The sequence below is a fragment of the Tupaia chinensis genome, unplaced genomic scaffold (genome assembly GCF_000334495.1).
Source record: "Tupaia chinensis unplaced genomic scaffold, TupChi_1.0 Scaffold000223_1, whole genome shotgun sequence".
In the NCBI taxonomy this organism is placed as follows: domain Eukaryota; kingdom Metazoa; phylum Chordata; class Mammalia; order Scandentia; family Tupaiidae; genus Tupaia; species Tupaia belangeri.
In genome coordinates this window covers 308,056-316,628 of record NW_006159698.1, presented here as the reverse complement: position 1 = coordinate 316,628, position 8,573 = coordinate 308,056, and the positions used below count along the sequence as shown (strand labels likewise).

At 47.0% G+C, this 8,573-nt stretch overlaps 1 long non-coding RNA gene across 1 annotated transcript in view; it reads left to right on the top strand.

The window, feature by feature from the left end:
* The first annotated feature begins 5,154 nt into the window (after positions 1 to 5,154).
* The window catches only part of LOC102503068 (uncharacterized), a 25,015-nt gene continuing 21,596 nt past the window's right edge, over positions 5,155 to 8,573 (top strand). Inside the window, exons 1-2 of the long non-coding RNA XR_334458.1 lie at positions 5,155 to 5,213; positions 6,079 to 6,235. This is a non-coding gene — a long non-coding RNA (uncharacterized LOC102503068). The remainder of the gene's footprint in view (positions 5,214 to 6,078; positions 6,236 to 8,573) is intronic.

Here is an 8,573-nt window from a genome sequence, read left to right as displayed (position 1 = left end):
TCAGACAGGTGTGTCCTATGTTAGAGGTGAAAATTGATAAGAAATATAGATCAGTGTGGGGAAAATGAGTGACAGAGAGGAGTTAGGTTAGATGAGCTGCTCAAGGCAGCCCACTCTGTTGAGGAGATGTCTAATCAGAAACTTGACTCTGTGAAGGTACGATCCTTACATATATCTAAGAAAGAGACCTCTAGGGACCAGTAGATGGAATAATGGTTAAGTCACTGGACTCCTGTGTAGTCAACCATGGTTCTAGTCCTGGACCTGGTGACTTAAAATTCAGGTCAGCATGTGTGCATGTGTGAGAATGGAGGAAAAGGGATTGTGGTGTGACCATCCTCCCTCGAGGATGATTTTTCACTTTCTGTCTCTGTCTCTCTCGACTGTCAAGTGCACATACCCTAAAGAAAAAATCTCTCTCTAAGAACAAACATAAAAAGAGTTCTGGACAGAGAAAAGGGTCAAGGTCCTGCATGATGGGCATTCACCTGACTGTCCATGAATTCAGGGAAGCCACAGGCTGTCGTGAGCTGAACAAAGTAACAAGTGGTGTAACCACCAGCTAGATCATGCAGACTTGACAGGCATAATCTCATTCCTCTTCATCATTGCAATGTCTCCCAAGGACCCAAATCACCACTCCTAGGAGTAAATTCCAGAGCTGTAGTAACAAATAAATGGCTCTGATTCACAAATGTGAGGTGTTGGAATATGTGTTTCTGTTGGTGGGCGTTGCAGTGGTCAGCATGCTGAATGATCTGTCGGGGACCTGCCTGCTCCCTCCTAACCATCCCACTTTCCTGTAATGCATGAGCACAAGGAGGAACTGGCTTGGTAGTAGACTATTCTTTGTGGCCATGTGTGAAGGGGACCCCATTGGACTGTATGACCTTTGAGAACCAGCTTGCTTTCTGATGTTTTGGTAGTGGGGGTTATATTACTCTGGGAGTCCCTTACCAGGGTTCCTGGTTCACAATGACATGGTGACTATTACTGAGGAATGAATGTGCATGCATGCATACCTCTATTTAGGAGATGACATGGTGACTATTACTGAGGAATGAATGTGCATGCATACCTCTATTTAGGAAGTTGCAGGAGGGTTGCACAGGCCCTCCTTCCCCGTAGTGATATGGTCTGGATTTTGAGGAAGATGGTACACTCTTCACTCTCTTCCTTCCCTGCAGGCATCCCAGGCCTTGTGCACCCTGTTGCCCATTGGCTCTTACAGGAAAGCAATGATCCGACTATTACTGAGGAATGAATGTGCATGCATACCTCTATTTAGGAAGTTGCAGGAGGGTTGCACAGGCCCTCCTTCCCCGTAGTGATATGGTCTGGATTTTGAGGAAGATGGTACACTCTTCACTCTCTTCCTTCCCTGCAGGCATCCCAGGCCTTGTGCACCCTGTTGCCCATTGGCTCTTACAGGAAAGCAATGATCCACTTCTTCCCCCGGCTGCTGATGGCCCTCATGTTTCAACACTCCTGTAGCAGCCAGATGAGGCTCCTGGAGCAGGGCTGTCCTTTGTGAGCAGATGGTGATCACTTCATATTAAACAAGGGATTAGCTCTGAGTAGCTAGCTGTTGCTACTCCCTCAGATTCATGTGGGATTCTTTTTTTGTTTGGAGAGGTTTTGGCTATGGAGTGCGTGCGCTTGCCAGACAGAGAGAGACAAAGAAACAGAAAGAGAGAAATCACCCCCCCCCCGAGGGGGGATGGTCCCACCGCAATCCCTTCTCCTCCATTCTCCTCTCAGGATCTTGGGCACACACGCACGCCCATGCACCCGGCATAAGTTTTAAGCCACTGGGTCTGGGACACGAACGGCGGTCGACTACATGGGAGTCCAGTGACATAGCCATTACGCTAACTGCTGGTCCCAGATTCATGTGAGATTCTTTACAGTTCCACGTGCAGCACATTCTCTGTTATGTTCCTCCCTCCTCTCAGGGCTAGAATGCCTTCAGAAAAGTACCTAGACATTAGCTAGGGCCTTCCCCACATGTGTGTAGTATGGCAAGAACCACAGGACCCCAGTTACTCCTGCATCACTGATCAGTGAGGGGCTACCTAGGGCATAACAACAGGGCGAGGCCTGAGGTCCAAGCTGCAGACATCCCAGCTCTACCATTGCCTAGTCTTAGGGAGTGGCCTAGCATGGCTATTGTGCGTGTTAAAAAAAAATAGCTTGCACAAATATGCTCTGTGAACTCGAGGTTTTATGGTTGGGGACTGATGTGTGAGTTTATGATGACAGGCACTCACCTGTCCAGACAGGGAGAGGTTCAGCGATTCCCTTTGGTCCAAGAGAAAGTAGTCAGTTCTGCCGCCGTGAACGAAGTCTCAACCCCACTGTCTACTATTTCCCTTGGAACCCTGGTGGGCTCCTAAACCAGCCTGAGCTCTGAAACACAATCAGGCCCATTATGATGCATAACCTACTCCCTGACCTGTAAGCAGACATATACCAAATCATCCCGAGTAGGTGAGAATAGAGCCTATTAATTCATGCATCCACAGAAGAAAGTCAAGGCCTTTAGCAAGTCATTACATCATTGGACAGCTCTTCCAAGTAAGTGAATAAACTGACTAGCTGGTTTTGATCAGTCCTAGGTGCTTCAGTTTTAACTTACTCTGCTACTCGGTGTATGGCTAAACAGACCTGCTGAAGGGCATTATCAAGCTCTTCCTTTGGAACATCCCTATTGTCAAACGTGTTTCCTGCCCAAGATGAAATGAAAGGCAGGTGCTCTTAGTCTGTGAAGGTCACTGTCAGGTGATGAGCTACTCTTCTGTGACCTTAGGTAGGCTCGGGATGCCTGAGAGTCCTACTGAATTGTCCTGGACTGCAGCGGGTGGATGCTGCTCTACAGAAAAAGAGCTGCTGTGAGCAGTAGGGCCAAGTGCAGTATCATCGTCACGAGGTCCACCTCATTGCCAAGTAGGAGCAGGACACTGCCTGTGGGCCTCAGGCTCTGTCCCCTCTTCTCCACCTGCCTGCAGTCAGGCCACGTGGGAACACAGCCAACATTGCTCTGATTTCCAAATCTCTCTTCATGATTAGATGTAGACATCTTCAGTTACTTGGAGGGATTTTTTATTTGGGGATATGTAACCCTTTCCTTACCCTCTTGACTGATGATCCACATACCCGATCACCCTACCCTACACAGACCTGGTTTCTAATTCAGACCAAGAGGACCAGAGCTGAGTCTGGTTTTCCCTCTGATGGTAACTGGTCCCTGCCCTGAAGTCATCTGACAGATTCAGGAGGCTCCCACTTTAGAGGTCTGCACAAAGCCTCTTCCCAATGAGCCACATAAGTCTGGGAAAGGATTCTTATAGAAAAAGATTTTTATTTTTTACCTGAAAGGGTTTGTTTGCAAACCCAGTGAATAGCAAGTTTCTGACTATAAGACTGGTATTTTCTGATAAAGGATCAAGATGCAGGGCCCCGACAACATCACAGAGCTCTTGAAGCATGAGTAACACAGAAAGTACAGTCCGTATGGTCCATGGGCTCTTGGTGCTTTTAAGGAATGCAGCTTATTACCTAAAAGTAGAATACATCTGTATCCTGTAAGTGGCCACTCGGTAAGTTTCACTCTATCTAAGGATATCTAAAAAGTATTTCTGTGCTTTTTAAAAGTCTTTTATTTTTATTTTTTAAGAAAGTGAGAAACAGAGAGAGACAGGAGAGACAGATAAAAACAAGCATCAGCAGCAGATCTTACCCTGTGATCTCCCCCATTATCTGCTGACCTCGCATATACCTCCCACTGTCCAGAGCCAGGATCATGGGCATGTACCCCTGGCATACACAGGCCGACCCCAGAACCAACCCCATGAACTTCCATACTGACCCAGCTCTGCTCCACCAGCATCAGCCTGCTAAGAAGTACCTCTGGACCTTCCTGCTCAATGTGTGGTGCACAGCAACCACCCACACCCAGGAGTTCCTTATGGCCATCCCAGACCTGCTAAGGTGGACCCAGCATTTTAGCAAGAGCTCCAGATGATTTCTAGAGCGGCCCAGAGTCCTGAAATGCAGACTTTGTCTCACAACCTTCCCAATCCTGCCTCTTCTGGTCTGATCCAAGCAGTATGTCAGTGAGCCTAGCCGCCACACAAGTGTGTTATGAAGAATGGCTCAGGGACCAGCAGTTAGCGTAATGGCTGTTGCTGGACTCCCATGTAGTTGACCACGGTTCAAGTCCTGGACCCGGTGGAGTAAACTCATGCTGGGCACATGTGCGTGCGTGCCCAAGATCCCGAGAGGAGAATGGAGGAGAAGGGATTGTGGTGTGGCCATGCCTCCTGGGGGATGATTTCTCGCTTTCTATCTCTCTATCTCTCTTTCTGGTGAGCCCAAGCACCCTATAGCAAAAACCTCTCCAAAATAAAATGATTAAAAAAAAATAGCATCTCAGACTTAGTTCTTACTAAATGCCAGCGACTAAGTGGCTGTTACATTATCTTGGGGGGGGGGTTTGACCAAAACCTTACATTAAGATGAGTTGTAATTGTGAGATTCTTTACAGTTCCACGTGCAGCACATTCTCTGTTATGTTCCTCCCTCCTCTCAGGGCTAGAATGCCTTCAGAAAAGTACCTAGACATTAGCTAGGGCCTTCCCCACATGTGTGTAGTATGGCAAGAACCACAGGACCCCAGTTACTCCTGCATCACTGATCAGTGAGGGGCTACCTAGGGCATAACAACAGGGCGAGGCCTGAGGTCCAAGCTGCAGACATCCCAGCTCTACCATTGCCTAGTCTTAGGGAGTGGCCTAGCATGGCTATTGTGCGTGTTAAAAAAAAATAGCTTGCACAAATATGCTCTGTGAACTCGAGGTTTTATGGTTGGGGACTGATGTGTGAGTTTATGATGACAGGCACTCACCTGTCCAGACAGGGAGAGGTTCAGCGATTCCCTTTGGTCCAAGAGAAAGTAGTCAGTTCTGCCGCCGTGAACGAAGTCTCAACCCCACTGTCTACTATTTCCCTTGGAACCCTGGTGGGCTCCTAAACCAGCCTGAGCTCTGAAACACAATCAGGCCCATTATGATGCATAACCTACTCCCTGACCTGTAAGCAGACATATAGCAAATCATCCCGAGTAGGTGAGAATAGAGCCTATTAATTCATGCATCCACAGAAGAAAGTCAAGGCCTTTAGCAAGTCATTACATCATTGGACAGCTCTTCCAAGTAAGTGAATAAACTGACTAGCTGGTTTTGATCAGTCCTAGGTGCTTCAGTTTTAACTTACTCTGCTACTCGGTGTATGGCTAAACAGACCTGCTGAAGGGCATTATCAAGCTCTTCCTTTGGAACATCCCTATTGTCAAACGTGTTTCCTGCCCAAGATGAAATGAAAGGCAGGTGCTCTTAGTCTGTGAAGGTCACTGTCAGGTGATGAGCTACTCTTCTGTGACCTTAGGTAGGCTCGGGATGCCTGAGAGTCCTACTGAATTGTCCTGGACTGCAGCGGGTGGATGCTGCTCTACAGAAAAAGAGCTGCTGTGAGCAGTAGGGCCAAGTGCAGTATCATCGTCACGAGGTCCACCTCATTGCCAAGTAGGAGCAGGACACTGCCTGTGGGCCTCAGGCTCTGTCCCCTCTTCTCCACCTGCCTGCAGTCAGGCCACGTGGGAACACAGCCAACATTGCTCTGATTTCCAAATCTCTCTTCATGATTTGATGTAGACATCTTCAGTTACTTGGAGGGATTTTTTATTTGGGGATATGTAACCCTTTCCTTACCCTCTTGACTGATGATCCACATACCCGATCACCCAACCCTACACAGACCTGGTTTCTAATTCAGACCAAGAGGACCAGAGCTGAGTCTGGTTTTCCCTCTGATGGTAACTGGTCCCTGCCCTGAAGTCATCTGACAGATTCAGGAGGCTCCCACTTTAGAGGTCTGCACAAAGCCTCTTCCCAATGAGCCACATAAGTCTGGGAAAGGATTCTTATAGAAAAAGATTTTTATTTTTTACCTGAAAGGGTTTGTTTGCAAACCCAGTGAATAGCAAGTTTCTGACTATAAGACTGGTATTTTCTGATAAAGGATCAAGATGCAGGGCCCCGACAACATCACAGAGCTCTTGAAGCATGAGTAACACAGAAAGTACAGTCCGTATGGTCCATGGGCTCTTGGTGCTTTTAAGGAATGCAGCTTATTACCTAAAAGTAGAATACATCTGTATCCTGTAAGTGGCCACTCGGTAAGTTTCACTCTATCTAAGGATATCTAAAAAGTATTTCTGTGCTTTTTAAAAGTCTTTTATTTTTATTTTTTAAGAAAGTGAGAAACAGAGAGAGACAGGAGAGACAGATAAAAACAAGCATCAGCAGCAGATCTTACCCTGTGATCTCCCCCATTATCTGCTGACCTCGCATATACCTCCCACTGTCCAGAGCCAGGATCATGGGCATGTACCCCTGGCATACACAGGCCGACCCCAGAACCAACCCCATGAACTTCCATACCGACCCAGCTCTGCTCCACCAGCATCAGCCTGCTAAGAAGTACCTCTGGACCTTCCTGCTCAATGTGTGGTGCACAGCAACCACCCACACCCAGGAGTTCCTTATGGCCATCCCAGACCTGCTAAGGTGGACCCAGCATTTTAGCAAGAGCCCCAGATGATTTCTAGAGCGGCCCAGAGTCCTGAAATGCAGACTTTGTCTCACAACCTTCCCAATCCTGCCTCTTCTGGTCTGATCCAAGCAGTATGTCAGTGAGCCTAGCCGCCACACAAGTGTGTTATGAAGAATGGCTCAGGGACCAGCAGTTAGCGTAATGGCTGTTGCTGGACTCCCACGTAGTCAACCGTGGTCTAGTCCCGGACCCGGCAGCTTGAACTCACACTGGGTGCGTGTGCGTGTGTGTCCAAGATCCCGAGAGGAGAATGGAGGAGAAGGGATTGTGGTGTGGCCATCCCCCTGGGGAGTGATTTCTCGCTTTCTGTCTCTCTGTCTCTCTCTGACTTTCTGGTGAGCGCATGTGCCCTATAGCAAAAACCTCTCCAAAAAAAAAAAAAAAAAGGAAGAAAGAAAAAAGAATGGCTCAGTGAATCGGGGTTCACCATCTTTTGTCCGGAGTAACTCTCTCCTGCGTTTTATCATTGGAAGGAAGGGCTTGCTCCAAAAGCACAAAGGAAACCTGCCTGCAGCCATCTTGGATTGAGCACTTGACAGTTATTTTCTTTCTCCTCGGTCCAGGGTTGAGGGAGCTTCCACTACAACAGGGCAAAGGGCGAGAGAGATGGGACAGAGGAGTGACATTAAGAAAGGGAGGTTGGCAGTGACCCAAGTAACCTCATCCTCCAGAGTCTATAGAATTCGTAGCACAGTTGCAGTTTACCTTAGATTCAGGAATATTAGAGACTATGTTTATTTTTATCTGGGGAGTAAAAAAGGATAATGATTCTCTCTTTGCCACTATTAGTGTTTGCTAATTCAGATCCGTATTCTTACAGAACTCTCAGTGTGTCATTTCAACAGTTTCCAGAGGCTTTGCATTATCTCTACCAGTCTCCCAGGAGGACAGAGGACATGTCGTCATTATAGTCTTCCCTGAAGCAAGTTTTGCTGAATGTCCAGAAAAAATAATTAAATTATATTATCATTGTTATTGTTTGCTGTAGGGCATGTGCATTCACCAGAGAGAGAGATAGAGAAAGAGAGGGGAATTGAGAAATCACCCTCCAGAGGGTTGGCCATCCCTCAATCCCTTTTCCTCCATTCTCCTCTTCAGATTTTGGGCACGCACACATACACTCCTGGCTGGATTCTCAAGTTGCTGGGCTGGGACTCAAACTGTGCAGTCAGCCATGTGAGATCCGGCGCCTTAGCATCCATGCCACCTGGCGGGTGCAGTCAGCCATGTGAGATCCAGCACCTTAGCATCCATGCCACCTGCTGCCCTCAAAACGATTCTATCTTGAACTCTCATAGTCAGTCTAATAATTTTTCAACAATTTTTCTAGCTATATGATCCTGCTGTATGAAAGATAATATTGTTACATCCATTCACATAATTACTTTTATTTTCCTGAATCGCATTTTCCCCTTGGCTTTTAAAGACAATTTAATTTTTTAACTTTTTCTAGGTATATTGGGGTATAATTAACAAATAAAAATTTATATATTAAAAGAGTAATAATTGGGACCAGCAGTTAGCATAATGGCTCTATCGCTGAATTCCCATGTAGTCGACCGCGGTTCGAGTCCCAGACCTGGTGGCTCAAACTCACACTGGGATAGCTACTACTGTTTCCGTGAAGAATGCCATTGATATTTTGATGGAATTTCTTTAATTCTACAGACATCTTAGGGTAGGTTTCTCTTGATAAATCTGCTGATAGCCTTACAGAAACTCCCTTATATGAAGAGAGTGTGGCTCCCTCTGGGTCTGTGGGCCTTGCACTGTGTCACTGGGTGGGTCTTTGAGAAGCTTTGGCCTCAGACCATGGCTAGCAAGACTGGAATCAAGTTACAAGGTTGCTTTATTGTCCACAGCCAATACCCATAGTCTGCAGGTCTGCCTCCAGAGGCCCG